A 21663-nucleotide genomic window follows, 5' to 3' on the forward strand; every position below is an offset into this window, starting at 1 on the left:
TCATTTTTTCTTCCATCATTCGCTCTTACTTAAAAAACATCCCACACAGCATCCCATAAGGTTACCCATTCTTCTTTTTTATCCAAACTGCCTGTAAACTTTTCTTACACCTTCAAACTTTTTGTTATCCTCCTGTAACTGTACAAACCTTCAGTTCTTTAAAATGACTTTCTCTCTTCTTTCTCCTTTATTCAAACTGGCCTTGAGCTCTCTTGCTTCTTTTCTTTCCTTATCCTTCTACATACTTACTGCACAACCACTCCCTTCAACATTAGGTCAGCATCAAACAGTCTTAGGCACAAAGCCTCAAGTCTGTTGACCACAGAAACAGAGTTTCAAGTCAAACTAAAGATAACATCTTGCAGCTCCACACCCATGAAGGCTGATGACCCTATTAGCATCCCCTTAAAAACAGACAGACAGAATGATGCCATGACTGAATTCAGGACCTGATGCAGTGATCAACTGCCTCCTACCCTAGCCCCAACCAATCAGTAGATAGAGCCCAGGACCCCAACTCCCTTAACTGCCATGAATAATGAGTTTTTTCCCTATATGACCTATCCCCTAAAGGTCATTGAGGAACCAGGTCTTTGAACACCTGTGTCTCTGGCCTTGGTGTCATTTTCTTAAAAAAACCTCTACTTTCTCTGCTGTGGACTCCTGTCTGTGTCTCTTTTGGCTTTGATGTGCACAGGCAAAATGAACCCCTTGAGTCAGGTAACACCTCCAATTACCTCCTTATCTGACCATCTCTTATTTCACCAAGAAGGCTACTCTATGCTACACAAAGTCACTCTTTCATAACCTTTTTCTTATTGCAGTTGAATAAGAGAGAAAAATGATAACACTTTCTCTCAAGATACTACTCTAAACTGGAAAACTCTCATGGATTTAAAATGGGTATTAACCTGATCCAAACTCTTCTTATAACCTGACAATGTGAAGAAAGTCTATGAAAATACCAGTTCCCAGTATAGTAAAAGCACAAATGTGTTGGATTTAGTCTTCCAAAATAGGGAGAAAAGAGTACCAACTTCTCCAAAGATGAATTAGATTGATGCAAACTACACACACTCATCCTAGTTTTTAATGAAAAATCAATAATAAAAGGCAATTATTCAAGTTAAGACATATACATTCTTTTCTTTTTTCCACTGGTTGCAATAATAATAGAGAAAACAAAAATTATAATTTGTGCCAGTAAGTACTGGGTATTTTACTATTGATATAAACACCATAAAATGTTTTTTTTGTAACAACTTAAACTGTTACAATAAAATATTACTTCTCTAATTGATAGAGATTTTGATTGAGAGTTGAATAAATAAAATGACTATAATAACAAAAATCTCCATTGATATAGTCTGGTTGAAAACTAAATTATCCTTTTTTTTTTTTTTTTTTTTTTTTTTTAATTAAAACAGAAGAGAGGAAAACAATCTAAAACACCAAATGGATTACCAGAGAAAAAGTCTTTCTCTTTCTTTTCTTTTTTCTTTGCTTTTCTTTTCCTTTTCTCTTTTCTTTTTTCTCTTTTCTTTTCTTTCTTTCTTTCTTTCTTTCTTTCTTTCTTTCTTTCTTTCTTTCTTTCTTTCTTTCTTTCTTTCTTTCTTTCTTTCTTTCTTTCTCTCCTCTTCTGTGCATCATTGCAACATATATTTTATTATTATTATTTTCACAATATTTAATAACTAGTTTCCTTCATCCACATGGAAAATTTCCCAAGTCTCCAAAAGGAGTGAAGCCAGAGCACATTCATAACAAAACTCTTTTTAAATTTCTCCTTTCCAATATAATGATTTAATTAAAATAAAATAAAATTTAATCAGCCTGTGTGTACATCATGACCATGACTGTTAACATCTCCATGAAATGAGGAGAGAAAAGACAGAAACATCTACTTTTTCTTGCCAAACTTCTATATCACTTTAAGTTACTTGAAAATATAAATATTTATTTAAAAGACATTCTGCTACCTTTGATGGTATGCACATTTGGGTGTTTTCTCAGGTCATCCCTGGGCAAGTAGATGTATATGAAAGAGAAAATATTTGGAAAACAGTACCCCCTCTTAGATTCCTGGTGTACATGTGGAGGAAACTTTTTGATTTACAGTCTTGGTTCAGTTCGAGAAAAAAAAAGGGGGGGGTAGGGGAAAAAGATCACATCCCTGGGGAAAAAAGTCTACTTTAGGTCATGCCTCACTTTCAGTCTATTTCAATGTTCATGTTTATATAGGTTTTGCAGGCAGCATAAATCTTTTTGAAGCATAGAAAGAGAAAGCATTTTATGCAGATTTGAGAAAAGATTAACTTACCACAGTTGCTCAGTTAATTAATAGGCACCATCATCTGAAACAACAAAAATATTATTTTGATTTTACAATCATAAAATCTACCCAAAACTTTCAAATTTTCTTCAAACACATTTCGAGAATGGATCTAAAATTAAATAAGCAATACAAATACCTTGTATTATTTCAATCATAATTATTTCAGATGAAAGTATTTCATCAAGAACTATTTTAGGTCCTAATTCAATAACTGGTTGTTTTTTAAAATCTTTTGTATATGTATACTGGAATATGTATATTTTCTTCTAATGGTCAAGTTTAAAAAATAGGCAAAAGTACAGAGAGTACTGGATAACACATTCTTGGTCCTAGCATGAACATAATTGTGAAATACTTATAATAACACACAATTCTGATAATGCCAATTAAATCACCTGAGCTCAAATATTCTCTTGTCTATATAAAGAAAGCTTTCTTCTTTCTATACACCACTGCATCATATATTTCATTATATATTATTATTATATTATTATATAGCACAATGTTCAGTGGCTTTAGTTAAGTGCTTCTATTCTACCTAAGATTCTCTCCCGTAATTCCATACTACACCCTCATTCTACTTTTCAAATTTATCTCCAACTATTTTCCCTTGTGCCTTATACTCATACTAATTCTTAAACACATTTTCCTTTAAAAAAATACTTTGGTTCACCCCCTTTTCTTTGCCTCAACATTTTTTTCTACCCATTCTTTAGTGACAGATAAATTAACATCTCAATAAAGCTGTCATGATATCCAGAGAAGAAATTACCCTTCTCTTTTTAGACATCCACACCATATTTTTTTTTTTATCTCTACAATAGCACTTATAGAATTTTATCTTATAGTATAGATATGGATTTTCATGTTTTGATCCTGCTCATTTTTGCCTATCAAGAATTTCTGCTATGCTTTAGGCATGGGGGATGCCTAGAAGATGCTGGTTAAGATAAAAGAGATGTATTTTATACAGAGATAACATGTGTGTACATTTTCCTTATGTTCTATCATTCTTTAAGAGAACAGGATAACTGCATTGCACCTGTGTCTGCCACTAAAGCTTGAATTTTAAAGGAATAGTGATATCCATTGTGAATGAAATAGTTTTTGGTTTAAAACAAAAATAAATTAAGAAATTGTGGTTGAAAAAAGTTTCTTCTATTGTGAAGTACCTTTTTAGGTAAGTTCTTAAGGATTTTTGAACCACATGGGAATACACTTTTTTCTTTTTTGCTTTATTAGATTAAAACATTTTTGTAGGCATGAATGCTGTATGATAATTATGGACCTCTATCAGCACAGCATGTGTTTAAATTTAGTGTTTTGAGGAACAGTGCCATATTTGCCTTGAACCATTAACACAGTCACACCAGCAGCAAGATTGAAATTAGTAGTGTAATCTTAGAACAAAGAATCTATTTTCTCATGGAGAACAAAATTATAGCATTGCCTCGTTGGTAATTTTGTACTCCTTGCCAATTTAACTATGCTAGATCAGATGTTGCCAATATGAATCATGCAGGTGTATTACATGCTCACATTATCTCAACCTTTATTCTCCATCAGGGCCTGCAAACACTTTAGGCTTCAAATAACTGGCAAATAATTCTGTGGAATTACTCATTTAAGGTTTTTGATTTTTTGAGATGGTTATAAATTGGCTATGAATTCATCCATTTATTATTAGTGACTCTTACTATTTTCATGTAACATATTAAATATCAAGATAAATTATTATTGAATTCAATAAAATTTTAAATAACAGATGTAAAGATTTTAGTATGGATACTGAAAATAAAAGCGATGTCCCTTAGTTTTGTGAGAGGTGGAGCTTTATTAGATTCTTTGTACCTAAATCAAAAATGTGATATTTCAACCTTCAGCTTCTGGGATTATGTGTTCTTCATTCTAACCCCCTATAGTTCTCATAGGAAGAGCATGGGTCTAACATACAATTTAAGAAAACAAAACTTTTTAAAAAAGTGATTCGGTTATTCTCTTAAAGGAGAACGATACTCAGTAATTTAACACATAATTAGAAATGCTAAAGAACAGGAGCCATCAAAACTTCTAGTTCTAGTACCACAAAATAGTTTCAGTTATTTATAATTTCTAGTATGTTTATATATCTAGTTCACTACCTTCATCAATCCCAAGTTGTTTCTTTTTTCTTTTTTTGGTAAATATCTTTTCCATAGTTTTTTTTCCCCTTTATTCTGCATTTCAATTAAATCCTGAGAATGGCATCCAAAAAATATGACAATGCTTCCAGATAAACAGATAACTTACTAAATGGATAACGAATTGACTGAGAGAGAAGGAAAAATATCCAATCAAAAACTTTAAAGCTTTTGTTTTGACTCCAGAAATACTGGCATGGAGTAAACCCAAATAAAATGATTTATGGATACCATATGCACCTACAAAAATGTTCTCTTAAAAGAAGTTTTCTGAGGACCTTTCACATGTGAGTTGATTCAAATAACATTTACGATTAGCCATTCGATTCCTCACATTTGACCATTTATTTTTCATAAAGAGTATCTATTTTCTATAAAAGAATCCTGGTGTTTGAATGCAGGAACAGAATACTAAGTTGGATATAATTCCAATATTATAATGTTATGATTTGTTAGAAAATAAAGTGGAGGAGAAATTAAATATGTATTATTGCCTTCTTTGTATAATCTGTACTAAGCAGGTGGTAGGGATAAGCCAGTTATTTTTGTATTTACTTGTAGAACCAATTATAGAAATAATTATGAAAAATAAATGCAAATAGGTACCCACTCTGTGCATAGAAAATTATTTTAGCAATGAAATTCTTGAGTTCCAATAATATTGTAGATATGAATTCATACATATATAGTACACGCAGAGCAAATGCATCTCTTACTTTCTATTGTCCTGACACACACGCACATAGACACATGTAAAGATATAGATAAATACATAGGTGATTAGAGGAATTCTCTTATATTCAAATTTTATCAGATTTCTCTTTCTTTTGGTATTTTCTTTTCTTCATACCAAAACTCTAGTCCTCGTTTCTCATATCAGGCAAGAGTAGAAGCAGGGCTTAGGCTGAAGGGACAGAGTACTAGTGGTACTAGCTAAAGGAACTAGAAATGACAGAGAATTGGTGTGACTAAGCCTAACTACATATATTCCATAAACAACTCCCAAGCCCAGAATATTCATTTAATGAAATGAAAAAATAAAGCAAGTGTTGAGACTCAGAGGGGGTATACTCAGATTGGATGGTTAGGCCTGAAAAACACAAACAAGACAGTCATGCAGATAAAAGGACAGAATGTTTATATAAAGAAATAGTGAACATAAGCCTTGTGTGAACTTATAGTCAAGCAACAGAGAGAAGGCCAGTGTAACTGGGATCTAGAAAGCAGGAAGTATGGTAAAAAATAAAATTAGAGAGGTAGATGGGGGCCACATCACAGACTGCATGGCGGGCCATTGCTAAGAAGTTTGGATTATATTCTAAGGGCAATGAGAAGTCACTGGACTGATATTATCTGATTTTGTTTTAAACATGCCTGTGGCTACTTTGGGAAATGGAAAGTAGAGGCAGGAGCAATAACTCCTGAGAAATTTGAAACTTTCTAGGCAAGAGCTTTTGGTGATTTAGACCAAGGTATATTTGGAGATGGAGAAAATTGGAAAGATCTGGGTAGGCCTCGGGTATATGTTGGAGGAATAGTCAATAGGATTTGCTGATGAATTGGTTGCGGTTAGTGAGTTAAAGAGATAAAGGAAAATTGCTGGTTTGGGATTTTAGAAACCGAGTTGATATTAGTGATATTTACTGAAATGGGTAAGACTGGTGGAGAAAATAGGTTTAGATGTGTGTATCGGCTATTTTAGCCATGTTAGCCTGAGGTGCTTCTTAGTTACCTGAGTACAGGTAACAAGGCAGAAGTTAGATGTGGAAATCTGCAATTTAATAGGAAGAAAAGGGCTGGATATATATATTGAGAAACTTCATACAGATGGTATCAAAAGGCATGGTGATTGGAGAGTGTGTCTGTACACAGAGTAGAAGGCTGAGGCCAGAGCTTAGGGAATCCCAATGTTAAGAGTAAGAACTGAAAATAAATTACGATCAAGGTCTGTGGGGCTTAGTTAGAGAGGGGATTTAATGGAGCCTTTACCCGTTCTCTTCAATGCCGCATTCAATGCCCCAATAAACAAAAATGCTTTATGCCTCATCTGGCTTACAGTTTAGATTTCAAAAATTATGTTTCTCTCTAGAATTTCTGAATTCATGTGACACCCTAATGATTTGTCAGTTTCAACCAGTTCTTTATTCCAGCACCAAGCATTTCTGGTGACAACAACTCTCCATTAATTTCCTCCCAATTCCTTTCAAAATCTAAAACCTACAGATAGATAAGTTCTGTAGGGAAAAAAGTGACAACATGATATTTCTTTTCCTTGAATTACACATTTCTGGAAAAGAAGATATAAGAAGTTCATGATATAGTTATAACTTAATATAGTTCTATTTACTTTATTTGATCCTCTTTTTTTATTTTTTATATTTCTGCAATTTATAACTCAGCAATACAGGAAATTGCAATGGTTTCTTCAAGAAGAATGATCTAGGTGATGAACTTTCACTACAGAAGTTGCAGGCAGAGCAACAATGTGCATCTAACACCAGTAGAATAAACAAAGTAAAAATTAAAAAAAAAATCATTAGAACCTTTAATCCTAAAAATGTGTAGGTACACAACATTGAAACAAATTTTCACAGGCAGTATTTTCTTTCAGGGGATGGGTTATAACATTAGCCTGGGTAAATCTGCTTTAGTTTCAATGAATAAAATTGTAAATTCAGGGGCCTGTTTTTTTACAGTTTAGGTTTGCGCAATATCAAACTATTTATTTTGGTGAAATAAAGCCATAAACAAAACATGTTCTCTTCTCAGAAGACTTTAATATGGTTGGTGCAAAATGAATTTCATCCTGTAACTCTGGGGAGACAGTTGCTTAACAAAGTGCATGTTCCTCCATTTTCATTCTTGTCTTCGTCTAAATTTTTTATGTCCAAAACTTAAATCACTTTTATGTAGCCATTGGAAATTATACTGGTGTTTGCCCTTTGGCTTTTTCTCTTCCTTGAGATAATTTTTAATTTGCTAACACATTGCAAACACTACAGTTTTGCATATCTTCTGCGTGTTTAATCTGTTTGGCCAAAAAATAATAGCAAATTTGAAATTTAATTCTGTTAGTATTTTTCTTGTATGTTACAAATATATTCTTTGGATTATGTTGCTTTGGAGTACGTGTTAATGTAAAATTCACCTTTGCACTCTATTGAGAGAAGTAAAATATATTTAGAAGATAGAAAAACTAAAATTTGAAGAAGAATGTTCATATGCATAAGAAGATAGAAGCTTTGAAATGTATTTAAATTATCCTCTAAAAATTGTCATTACTGAAAAAGAACTGATCCTTGTTCAGGCCATTGCTTTGATGTGGTGGTGGGGCGCGGGGGGTGGGGGGAAGAACAGGCAAAGTTATCCCTCTTACTGTCTCTTACTATGAAGTAGAAGTTTTAGAACACTAAATCTGAAGTAAACACTTAGCTGGGTTCAGTTAAAAAAGTAAATAAATTGGATAAACAGAAGTAGTAAGATATGGGAGGAGAACCTGTATGGTAGAAAAATATAAGCTTTTAATTAATATTAAGGAAATTGTAATTCTGTATAACAAAAAAAAATCTATACTAAATTAATTAATGGTTTTTAAACATATACATTTCTGGTGTCCTGCATCCTTGGTTTTGTCTATGGGACTGCTTCTTCAGTTTTCCATTATTAGAGCTACAGAATCTGGTCTCTTAGTGGGAGTTTGCGGAAGTGTTACTAACATATACATATTCCAACTGGAATCTCTGTTGTCTTCATATCCACCTCATCAATATATTCTCCATAATTAATGTGCACTTTCCTCTAACTGCAAAGTCTGTCCACTTAACCTCTTATTTCCCTGATTTCTACTCAAGGACAATGTTCCAGTATGTAGTACAATGTTTTCCATAGAGTTCACTTTGGGTTCTTGGCACATTCTCTCTTGTACTGTAAATAAACCAATTTTTTGACCAAGTTCTACTTTTTCACTAAAATTAACACTTCTACTCACAACATTCACCCATTTTTCTAATGGAGGTCTCCTTCCAACTCCCCTCCACAATTCTAAGATGGTAAGAGAAGGGGAAGAAGTTAATATACTCTTGAATTTTCAATACCACTCCCAGAAGTAAAGAGATTTAAGCAAGTCTGTGAGAGTACGAAATAAGCAACAGAACTGAAAGAGAATGCTTTCTCAATAGTCACCACAGGTGGTCTCAATTCCTCTTAGAATTCGACCCTTTAGCCACAGCCAATGTCTGTCAACTCATGACATAACCCTGGACCAGAAACACTCAGGGAAGCCACTCTCCCATATTCCTGACTGTCAGAAGCCATGTGAGGTAATAAAATGTTTTGATTTGTGCTGCTAAAAACAAACTAACAAACAGAATCACAAACAAACAAATAAAAAGACAAAAAAGAAGGAAGGAAGGAAAGGAAAGGAAAGGAAAGGAAAGGAAAGGAAAGGAAAGGAAAAGGAGAGGAAAAGGAAAAGGAAAAGGAAAAGGAAAAGGAAAAGGAAAAGGAAAAGGAAAAGGAAAGGAAAGGAAAGGAAAGGTAAGGTGATGTTTTTATATAAGACTTTATCAAAGCTGAATACTTAAGAAAGGAGCCTATGGGGAGGCAGAATGATTTATGTGCGAGTTTTTAGGAGAGATAAAAAGGGAACGGTTTGAAGAGCAGTGATCTTGAAAAAATATTTGATATTAACTTTTTCTTCTCCATTTCAAAATGTCCCCATTTATCATTTACTTGTTTACTTTTTTTTACATCTGTTGCAAAGGAAGCTTTAGGCCACTTTGATGTCTACCAAACATGTAATTGTAATGTCTCAATTAATGCCTTGATTTTGAAAATCTTTAATAATTGAAAATATTTTCTTCTTTTAACTCTTTTCTTTATTGCCTTCCAAATATAAGGTATTTTTTTCTGCTCCTTCCTTATTTTGATGGTAAAAACTTGAGCTCTGGAGCTAGAAAGATTAGACCTGAATTCAAACTTTGTCTCTAGCTCATTGTGTGCTCTAGAGAAAATTAGCAAATTACTTAACCTTTGTGGAACTAAGTTTTCTCTACTGAGAATAATAATGATAGTTATTTCATAAAATATTGTTTTTGTGTGTATAAGTTTAGCATAAAGTCAACTTGTGAGTAGGGTAATAAACTGCACAATGCCATTCTTTAATCAACTTCTCTTCCTTCTTCTCTTCCTTTTCCCAGTTTTATTTGTAAAATATTTCTAGTTTCTCTTCTATTTTCTTTTAATTTTTTTGGTACCTCTTTATTCTTTCCAATTCAGAAAACAGGAATTGTGCAAGATCTTGGACTTATCTTGTTACTATTATGTCAACCTTTTCTTTGGCAATTGTATCTATTACTATACTTTGACTACCATGTCCAAAGACAAGACTTCATATTAACATAGATCTCACTGAAACTTCTTTCCTAATCTTTATTTTCAACTGTTAGGGAGCTTCTCTATCTAGATGGATATTGACCTGCCATCTCTTATGAGTAATGTGCCATCTCACATTACTCATAAGTCAATATTTATCCCCTATATACAGCCTCTCTCTTGGTTTCTCCTACTTTGTCACCCCTCCCATTTAAATTTTCAGAGTCAACCTAAACTTCTTTCTCTTTTGGTACCCACATACAAAAAAAATAGTTTTATGTTCTTATTTAATCTTTACTCCTTTTCATTTTTACCTCCATGATTTTAGCTCAAGCCCTTATTATCTAACTTGGAACACCATCGAATGATGTGTCTGTTTCTGAAAGTTAAATAAAAACACCAGACATGTCTGATTCTGTGTCTGGCTTTTTCTGTTCAATATTATATTGGGAAGAATCAACCATGATGATGTATGTAGCAGTAGTTTGTTTTTTAATTGCTGTGTAGGATTCCAATATATAAATATATAATGACTTATTCATCCATTCTACTGCTGATGATATTGGGCTGTTTCCACTTTCTGGTGATTATGAATAAGGCTCTATGAACACACTTATACATGCTTTCTGGTGATTCACAAATGATTCTTTTGGATATATATACATACACACACAAAGGCACACATATCAAATATTCAGAAAATAAATCTTTACCTAAATAAGAGTGATTACCTCTAGTTGGTGGGATATGAGGAACATTTTACTTTACTCTAAGTTTTCTACAATAAAAACAAAATTTGGAAGTTGGTATACCATAGTTATTTAGAATATAATTTCTTATGTCAAAAAGCTTGATTTAAATTCTAGTGCCACTACTTATTATCTCTTATTTAATTTATTTCATTAATATTTTATTTTGTTACTTTGTTGAGGTTCAGTTTCTTCATTTGCTCAGCTGTAAAATTAAGGAACCAGAGTATTTCCCTAATAAGATTGTTGCAAGGAATAAATTACCTAAAACAGGTAAACTCAGTGAAGTTCCAAGCAAAAACCAATCATTCAATACATATTTGTTGAAATTGTATTATTGTATTTATGATAAGAGAACACTGTTTCTCTCTGACAATTTTTGCCTTGCAAAATCTGGGTTAGATAAATGGAAGAATTTATAGTATAGTAATTTAAAATAAAATAAATACTAGAGAAATCAGAAGGATGTTTACTTTTTATTGACAGTGTAAGCACAGGATAGCAAACTATCCATAGGGTAAGCTACCTTGAGTTGGGGCTATAAATCTATGAACTGAGGCCACCAGAATAACACTGGCAGTAGAGAGAAGAAAAATACAGATAAGCTACTGTATCAGTGTACAGACTAAATCATTACCTACATTTTTTCAGGTTTCTATTTTTGTTTTCTAACATTCATAAGAAAATGATTATATGTGCAAATTGAGTATCACTTTCTTAAAATTCTGGATCAGTTGGGAACTATATTCAACTGAACCAGCAAAATCTAAAAGAAAGCATTTTAAAAAATCACAAATATGACAGGCATTTTTTCCAACCATCATCTATGATCTAAATGTATGTGTTTTGTTTACAAATGTGTTTTTATTGAGATTCATACCTGCATTGCTTGTTTGTTTAGAGTCCTAGAACATTATAATAAAATAGAAACTTAACATCACAGTCAATTTGGGGATTCACTTCAATTAAGAAAAAGAAAATAAAGGAATGATTTTCATCAGTTCGTATTTATTTCTTAGTAAACTCTGTGGTAAAATGTAAAAAGCAAAACAGTATTATACTGAGAAGCATTAGAGAAAAGAACAGAGATTTGGGGTTTTAGAAAGAGCCTAGTTTGAAAATCAATACCAGTGTTTACTAATATTGGACTTTGGGTTAGTTTTCTCACCTGTAGAAAGAGGTGATTGTGAGAATTAAAAAAAAAAAAATAGTGAACACAAAACACCCTCACACTGTTGAAACAAAATGGGTTTTCAGTAATATATTTCCAGTTCCTTGTTACTCTACTATTAAAGTATTTTATTCTAAGTAATAGAAATTTCCCATTTTTATTATTTTGTCTGACTCATTAGAGACTTTTTATATCACTTAATACATCCCAAAATATATCAAGGTCTTTTAAATCAATATTTATTAAGAAAGTAGAAGACTACAATTTGACCAAAACTTAGACACAGTTATTATAACTTTTCTGAAATATGTCTTTACTCCACTCTAAATATTCCTACCTGACAAGAATTTTCATTATTCTCATATTAGGCTTTCTGATTTTAATACATACACTAAACTTGCCCCTGTATATTATCCCTACGGTGTTTTTAAAAAGTCATAATTAGTCTATCTATGACAGTATTTTATCCACCTGTCTACTCCTACCACAGATAGTCATCTATGATAACATCCAATAGCAATTTTTAATTCATATTTCATCATTGAATTTGTCATACTTGATTTCATGTCATTTTTTATCCATAGTAATGTTTTACAATAGTACGAACTTCTCCAAATCTGAAATCGTGTGCTTAGGCCACAACAAGCAATATGGTCCACTAAGCTAATATAGAATCACTTTACCTATTCAAATATGCAGCAGTTATTAAATATAATTATTAAGCAGAATTGAGTATTTTCTTAGAAGCTAGAAAATCATATGAAACTAATTCAAGGCCAGTAATGCATCTTGTGAATTAACGAAAGCAAGTTACACAACAATCTGAAAAGAGACTACCACATCTGACTGAGAGCATATAAAACTTCTCTAGAAAAACACCCTTCACTGAAGATGAGTTCATAATGTAAAAATTACAAACCACAGAAGTAAAAGAAGAATAATGAAGAACTAGCAAATGGAGAAAGTAGAAAAAATTACAAGAAATAATAGAAAAGCCAAGTATTGATTATTTTCAAACCCTAAGAGAGCCTCAGGCAAGCAGCTGATTTTCATGTTAACTGGATGACTGGACCTCAAAAATTTTATTCCACATATAAACTCATATTTCAGGTAACAAAAATCCTAAGGTTTCAAATATTTTATTTTCAGTATATGTGACACAGCTAAAGAAGGAAACCTTTTGGCCTAATGATGGTTCCAAATCAAATATTTTATTCAAATGTATGTGAAATGATTAAAATGTAATGTCTTGGTCTCATTGATTACCATCTTTTTCTACCTGCAAAAGGCAAATATACAAAAACATAAGTAACTCCTTTTTAAAAATCTGTTTGTCAAACCCATTAGGGAGGTAATACAGCAAAATGAAAATTACAGTAAGGGTCACTAGGTGACCTTATACTAATCCAGTAAGTGCTATATTTCTTTAAAGACGACATCAGTTGTTTAGATGAATGAAGTGGGCTTCTAAGCCAGAGGTTACTGGTACAAATCAATATGCTGAAATATGTATTCCGTCCATATGTTATTTCAGTAATGGGTGCTTGAAATTCAGTACACAGATTTGCTATAAATCACAGGCAAAGAAAGAAAGTTCTGTGCTTTAAACTCTGAAATCAATGAAAATGTACAACAAAAATAACATACTTTTATATATATGTCACAAGAAAAATGATTTGACATTGCCATTCATAATTCATATTTTTATTTCTTATGTTCAGTTTAAGTTGGATTTTTTCCATGTCTCCCTTTTCTGGTACAGACAACCTGTAATGTACATGAGCAATCTACAATGGGAAGAAGTCCACACAGGTGATACTTATTAAAAATATAAGAATAGCGGAATTCAGAATAACCAGATCCTGAATAAAAAAATCTTCTATTTTCTAGGAAGGTATTTGGAGATGGGAAGATAAAAACTATTTTTTAGAAAGAAGGTACACAGAGTAAGGTAGGACCTAAATAGTTAAGTAGAAGAGTTTAGAAGTGATAGGCAGGAGGAAAACAGAAAGCTTTAGGGATTTTAATGAAAAAGATAATATAAAACAGTTGTGATTATGGTTAATTGAAGGTTATACATATACATACACACTATACTAGGCTCGAATATTAACAAATATTATAGTATTCTCTATTAAAATTATTGCCACACATCATGGACCTTCTCTCCAAATGCATACTTGCATACACGTGCATGTACATACACATGAGAAACACATTCAGCAGAGTTCTGTGACCACAATCATGCGATGAGCAGAAGGTGCTGTGATGAACTGACTAATGTTCAGTGACCTAAATTGGGGCTTAGAATAAGTGTAGGTGCGTGCAAGCCTTACTTAATCAAATAAAAAATAGGCCAAATATATGTCGTTACTTTTTTTCACCACAGCTGAGAAACTTTGTGTGTGGATGTGTATGTGTATATGACTATAAAAATAAATATACCGTTAACCTAAAAAAGAAATCAACCATAAAGTGGGTTTCTATTGAAGTAGACATGAAAGGGATTAGAAATTACACTCCAGACTGGGACATATATTGTGTTCCTTTTCAGCTACTAATAATGCATTGGGATACACAGTAAAATCCCCGAGGATACATGGTCTTGCCTGTCCTTTTCATGATAATCAGGGCAGGAATGAGAACAAAGACTTTTGTCTCATAGAATCGGGCCTTCTAATTAACACCCAAATATAAAAGAGTTTTTAAGCTACCAAACATAAGTTGTTTTCTTCAGGACTGTGAGCATTTTCTGTCTCCGTAGAAATAATTCCTATGAATATCATCATTGACGTCTAGAACTGTCTAAACAAAAGCAGTCAAATTACACTTTTTCCCTGAAGTATAGTAGGGTATCATATGATGCCACTCACTACATGGGAGTTATTGAGATCTTTAAACCTAAAGTGGAAACAGCCTTTGGTTAACTTTTCTAAAATGAGAACTACATCATTTTATATTGTCAAATGAAAGAGGGTATTTGCCTTCTGATGCCCAAGAAAAAGAGTTAAACAGGTAACTTGCATTACTATTAAAGTGGCAGATGGTTAGAGTGCCTGCATGTTAGACTGGTGGTGTTTCTTTTAATATTTTAAATTAAATGAAAAATTCACAACACAAATAATTTTAACGCTATGCAGAAAAAAAAAAAAAACTAGGTAATTATTAAACGTTTTTGAAAAAGGTTTCTAGGCAAAGAAGTATTAACTTTATAATGAGCTGATGACCATACAGAAAAAGGGATATATAAAATCACTTAAAGCAATGCTGTTATTTTACATGTGACTAAAATGTGGCCTATTAAAGGGCCACATAGTGAATCTCTGTCTACTGACCACAAGTGAGTGGTTCTTTATGCTATACCTATGTGTTCCTAAAAGCAGAGTACAGAGAACAGTAGATTACACAGCCAAGTTTCTGACATAATTCAATTTTATCCCCATGCAAATACTATTGCTTTTGTTTTTATTTTTGACAGAATTACCTAGAATTGATTTAGGTTTTACAAATAGAAATTTGACCCATTTTTGTATCTTAATGAATATTCCTTATTTCATATTATAACAAATTAATTTTTTCTAACTTTAACATTTGTGGCTTTGTGGAAAAAGACATGTATCATATGATGCCACCCAGCATCTCAAACACATTGGTCCATTGTAGTCATTCCTTAAATTAGTATGTATACAGCTTCCTCTCACTTTATTTGCACTGATTTCCAAGACCACAGTTGCTGTGGCTGCTTTCCCAGAATCCAGCCCTCACAGGTCTGGGCACAGATACAGACTCTCACTTTCCTAATGCAATTATTGCTATTTCAATCTATTCTCTTCTTTAGTCATCTCCCTTTCACATTTCCCACTGTCTTGTGTCACTTGTTGAGGCCCCTATCACATTCTAGTCACTTCAGAAAGATAGCCTCTCTTACTCCATCAAGTCTAACTTCCACCCTCAAATTTGTCTTTATCCACAACCATCTTCACTCTCATAAATACATATTTTCTTACATTTATTCCTCTCAGAGAACATCACAGACATCTCTGTTTTTATGTACCATCCCCCCACACTTTCAAGTTTTTGGTAATAAGATAAATACATTGATTGGCTTTGATGAACGAATATGTTAGCAATCTCTGGGACCATTCGTGCCCTCTCTCCAGACCTTCTAAATATAGCATCTTAAGTCAGAAAAATAAACCTCATTGAGATACTCCAAAAAAGGAAAGGTCAGTTGAGGAACACAGTTTTGGCAGTGGCGCTTAACAAAGTGCCTCAAAGTATCAGACACTCCATCTGATACTTCATCTTAATATAGGGGTGATAATTTTCCCCATTGGTGATGGGGAAGGTCAGTTTTAGCAAACAAATTATAAATGCCTGTAAACATTTGATTTGAACTGGTGTTTCCCCATTTAGTTGGTTACTGATCTAAAAAAAAAATTTTTTTTTTGCACAAATAAAATGAAACAGAACATTATTATAGTGGACAATGCTTTCAGAATTTTAGTTATGACAAGGCTATTTGCCTCTCTCTAAAAAAGTAAAGACAATATTTAAAATTATCCCAGATATAAACTCTCTGTTCGGATAAAAGCTATTATGGGCATATTACCTATTTGTTTTCCAACTGAAATTTGGTTGTAATCTTTTTCGCTTGTGACCTTAGTTAGTGTATTCAATTTCCTTAAGAGTTGGTTTCATTTTATTTGTAAAGTGGAAGATGTGAGGGGAGGAAATCTGACTCTAAGATTGTTATTAGGATTAAATTAGGTAACATTTTTAAGGTAGTTAAGCACACTGTCTGGCACATGACTGTCACTTAACAAATAACAGATTTTATTATATTTTAGTTATGACTTTGTCCTTTAAAAGTAATTATATAATCACTAATATCAATGTGATTTTGGACTTCAGGAGTCTAATACATATTTCTAAGACTTAAAAAAAAAAAAGAATTTCCAGAGAAAGAGTAAAATTTTCCCTTAAAATGCCATTCTCCCACTCTGTTTTAGAAATGTTACCACGTACCTTATTTGAGAATTCATCTCCTATTATTTAAAACAATGTTTGATTGGATTCAAACTATCTTTCAAAATCTTCTCAAAGGACAATCCAAACTCTTCAATTATCTTTTTCATATGCATCACAAAAACTATTTTGAGTGCCAAAAAGGCCATAATTCTTTTTCCCTAAACTTTTGAATTCCATCTGATGAAGTTATTATACTTTGTAAGAGTAGCACCATGTCACAGAAACAATAGCTTAAATTAACCTCTTATTGCCTTCAGTCAGGTTCTTTCTTTTCCTTCATAAAAGTTAATTTAATGCTTTTGAAAGAAGCAAGATTGGCAGGGATGAAGAATTAAGGTCTTTACGTCACAAAATAGGTACTGACTAGAATAAGTAGGAGCATTCTTAAAATTGTTATTACAGACTCTCAAATACATTTAGGGAAGGACTGCCTTAAAGGAGTGGTGGTAATTCAGTCTTCCTAGGCCATTCAGTCCATGAACACATCCTAAGGATGATAATCAGAGCTATTCAACATGGTGAGTGTTGGTTTTTAATAAAAAGAAAACACACACACACACACACACACACACACACACACACACACACTGTCATCGTCTCTTGGTTATATTGCATAGCAGAAATTGAAACCACTGTGTAAAATTACTGGAGGAAAGGGTTTTGTCAGAACAATTACCCTCAAAAGTTTAAAAATGTGGGATTCTAACCTAAAGCTGTTCTTTTAGTCAACAAATACTTATTAGGTAGTTACCATCTGACAATTTTCTTTTTCCCCATAGGCACTGGGAATAAGGCAAACATAATCCCTGCTTCCCTAGAGTTGAGTGGAAAAAAGGAAACATGTGAAATTAAAAATGAAATTTAAAAGATAATGTCAGACCCAGAGATAGCCTCCTGGGCATGTGACCTGTATAGTCACATGTGGCTCAGCCTGAAACTTGGTTTAAGTGGTGACAACTACCTTCTTGAAATTCTTATTCTTTTTTTTTAAATATAAAAAAAAAAGGCCTGCATTTTTATTTTGCACTGGACTCTGCCAATTATGTAGCCAATTTTGTTTAGATAGTAGTAAGGGCTATAAAGGAAATAAAACTAATGAAATAGAGAAAGACAGAGATTATGAGCAACAAAGGCTACTTTAAAAAGGAATTTAAAAAAAAAAAACCTTTCTGTTGAGGCAATTTATGAGCCATGAATTATAATATTTACTAAATTAGTGAACCTTACTTCCTGACAAGAGACTGAACTATTTAATCAAATCCAACAAATACTCCTTTAACATCTATTCTGTGCAGGAAGCTATCAGATTATTCTTTAAGGACTAGTAGGACATAATTCATAATTCTTGTTGCCTGTAAATTAGAATTGGAAAAATAAAGTATATAGGTAGTTTTGAACACACTCTTCAAGATAGATACTCAGAGAGATATGAGGATTCCAAAAACAGAATATATTACAGAAGTTCTGGGGCACTAAGAGAAGCCTTTTAAAACAAAAGTATAAGTTGTTTTTTTTTTTTTTTTTTTTAAGACACAATTAGTAGAGTATTGTGGAGCAGGGAGACTTCTTTTCCAGGCAGAGGAAACAGCATGATCGAAGGTTCAGAAGACCAGCAGAGAGCCTATGAGGGTACCAGTGAATAATGTTTAAGTGTAGCTGCAGTATAGGATGGATGTAGAAAAATATAAAAGAAAGAGAGAAAAGTAAAAAGAAATTGAAAGAGAGAGAGACCTGGGTGCATCTCCTGCTTTTTTTCTTTTCACTTTCACCAGATAAACTGTGAAGTCCAATTGAATCTATCTTCTAAATCTCCTGAGTGCGCTGCCTCTATCTTACTTCTGAACGTCATCAGCTAATTTCTAGATGACTGCATCAGCTTTCCAACTGGTTTCTCTGTCTCCATTTAGGTTGCTTCCCTCGATCGGTTCTCTCTACAATCGAAGGATACTTTCTAAAATGAAAATCTGATCATGCCACTGTTGAGTTTGAAATTTTTCAATGTAGTGCTGTGAGTGGATAAAGTCTTGGTTCCAAAATCAGGCAAAACAGGATCTGAATCTCAGCTCTCCCACTTGTGAGCTGTGCATGCTAAGGAGCTCCTTAGCCTCTTTGGTCCTCAATTTCCTCATAAGGAGATCATAATTAAATCAAATAATGTGTGTGAAGTGATAACACAGCCTGGTTTACATGGAGAGCACCCAGTAAATGGAATTGCTGTCAGGATAAAGTTGAATTTAGGTTATTTAATCTCCGCAAATTCAAATTTCCTCATCTTTAAATTTAGAGCAACTATGTCAGACTTGCCCATTCTTCAGAATTTGTGTGGTGTTTAAAGCTCTAAATTATCTGGCTTCTGTTTCCTCTCCAATGCCATTCCTTGCCTTCTTTTGTATGTCCTCAATACTTAGCTACATGGCATTCTCGCCCTTTTTTCCAGGACGTTTCTATGCTGTACTTTCTCCCTGGAATTCTTCTTTCTCATTAGCTATTTGTCTCATTCCTTCTGTCTATTGTTGTTATTCCTATATGATAAACACGAAAACTCAGACCCTTATTAGTCCAATGACTTTTTCAAAGTCACACAGTAAGTAGTCAACCAAGGCCCTAAACCAGTTCATGTTTGTGCAAATCTTACGCTCATTTCCCTGTATTCTTTTGTCTCGCAATTTTCAGATGTTCTCTGGGAAAGATTTATTTTTTCTTCAATACAATTATTCTCAAGATATGTACTCTAATGCTCTTATAGTTTCTTTTACTTTTTCCTTTACCAAATTAGTATGGGTTTCCACTAACAACTTATTAAGTCATAAAGACCAGAAAGAAGACAAATAACAGAACAGAAAGCTGATATAGCCCACACTTTCCAAAAATACTCTTCAATTTGTGAATTAATAGGGTTATTCAACTGTTTTCTGGAGGGAACTTGAGACCGCCATTTCTAAGTTTCTCTTGCTTCAACCATAACATCAGTACTAAAGAAGCAGCATTGCCATTTTTAAATTATTTTGAGAAGCTGTTAACATATTAAAAATTAAATGGAATGTTAATCTGTTTGGTAAAATTAAAGTTTTGATCTTAAAATCTGTGCTAAGGTAAATTCAGATTGATATAGATTCCCTTCAGAAACATCAATAATTTTCCATTATGTTAAAATCGATCCCAATTTTACACAAAACAGCAGATTCAAGTAAAAACCTCAGAAGCTTATAGTCTACCACAAACATACTTAGTTTGAATCTCTACAAAAATAGCTGTATGTTCTTGCTATAAAGGGCACAATTTAACTTTGATGCCTTCATTCCTAGAAAAATCTAGTTCATATATTCTAATTAGGTATCACAAGCAGTTTGCACTTAGAAACTAACATGAGAAAAAAAATCAAAAGAATTCTTAGGAAAAAATGGATTAAACAATTATACTCACTACAAACTTGAATAAAAGCACATAGAACTATCTGAAATGTGTGTGTGTGTGTGTATAGCACTATATAAGATTTTTATCTCAAAAAAGTTGAATTTAGGTTATTTAATCTCTGCAAACTCAAGTTTCCTCATCTTTAAAATTAGAACATCAGCCTTGCCCATTTTTCAGAATTTGTGTGAGGATTAAATGAAATAGTATGAAATCACTTTGAACATGTATATACTAATCACATATAATGTGACATCATTTCATACTGGGAAAGGGACTTCGAACTTTCAACTGGTAAAAAATAATTTTCTTTTGTCCTCTCTTTGATTGTCATTTGAATTTGTTGCCTTGTCTTAAATGTTCGTTTTTCTCCTTTGTACCAAAATTCTCTAAAAATTCATTTCCTCCATGAAATTTTCCCTGAGACCTATAGGTCTTGATTATCTCTTTATATTAAATTTGTATAAGATGATCCTTTCAAATTAATTTCATGTGTGTTAGTCTTGGCACTTGCATCCAGTTTGCAAGTTCTTCACAATGCAACTGTTTTTATATTACCTCCAGGTAGCTTGATAGTGTTGAGAACAAAAAATATACTAAATAATGAATTGCTGAATAAATATATTCACAACCTTGGAAAGGTTGACGGAATTCTCTATTTAGCCAATCTGTCGATTATTCACAGGATATAATTTGTTCTGCCTAAAATGAACCTTTGCTAAGCTAGGTATGTGGAGATTAACTAATACTACAGAAAACGGGCATTTTAATGTATATGTCATTATGTTAGAGATGAATGATAATGACAATATTTAGAGATTATATTATTGTGTGTGTGTGTGTGTGTGTGTGTGTGTGTGTGTGTGTGTTAGATAAGGGTCCTACCTTTAAAATTGATAAAGCTGGGCATACCTAGATATGCCTAGGCATATCTCACTTATTGTGTAATTGTTTGAATTTCTCTTGCACTTTCTACTTTTAATAATAAGAGCATTTATCTGAAAATCAATCTGCAATGACATTCATAAAAGTAGAGACTACAGCATTAGACTAACCTAGGTTAATATCTGACATTTTCTAGATATGAGCCATACAACTTTTGAAAGTTAGCTAGCTATTTCGTTCCTAGATTTCTTTATCTATAAAACAAGGATACTATTATCAATGAGACAGTGCATATACAATCGGCTATTTGTTATTAATGTCTATATCAAAGAGTATATGAGGGACTCATTCATTTATCCACTTATATACATGGATTAAATATAGTCCTGCTTTTGAGGTCTCAGAGTGAAAGCAAATCCATAATTCGATAAGTAGTAATGAAGGTATGTTTGAATCAGACTGGCGTGAAGTTATAGGGGAAGAAATTACTAATTCTGCATAAATCTTTAAAAGGAGATATGATAGAAG

The 21663-nt window shown here is 32.8% G+C and overlaps 1 protein-coding gene across 39 annotated transcripts in view; it reads right to left on the bottom strand.

Annotated features, from left to right (window-relative positions):
• Positions 1–21663, bottom strand: part of PTPRD (protein tyrosine phosphatase receptor type D) — a 1934582-nt gene that overhangs the window by 910848 nt on the left and 1002071 nt on the right. For all 39 annotated transcript variants that reach the window (XM_036238646.1, XM_036238649.1, XM_036238671.1 and 36 more), the window contains one exon: positions 2321–2354. The gene's annotated coding sequence lies outside the window, so the exon portion shown is untranslated. The remainder of the gene's footprint in view (positions 1–2320; positions 2355–21663) is intronic.

Source organism: Rousettus aegyptiacus, unplaced genomic scaffold (assembly GCF_014176215.1).
Source record: "Rousettus aegyptiacus isolate mRouAeg1 unplaced genomic scaffold, mRouAeg1.p scaffold_m13_p_3, whole genome shotgun sequence".
In the NCBI taxonomy this organism is placed as follows: domain Eukaryota; kingdom Metazoa; phylum Chordata; class Mammalia; order Chiroptera; family Pteropodidae; genus Rousettus; species Rousettus aegyptiacus.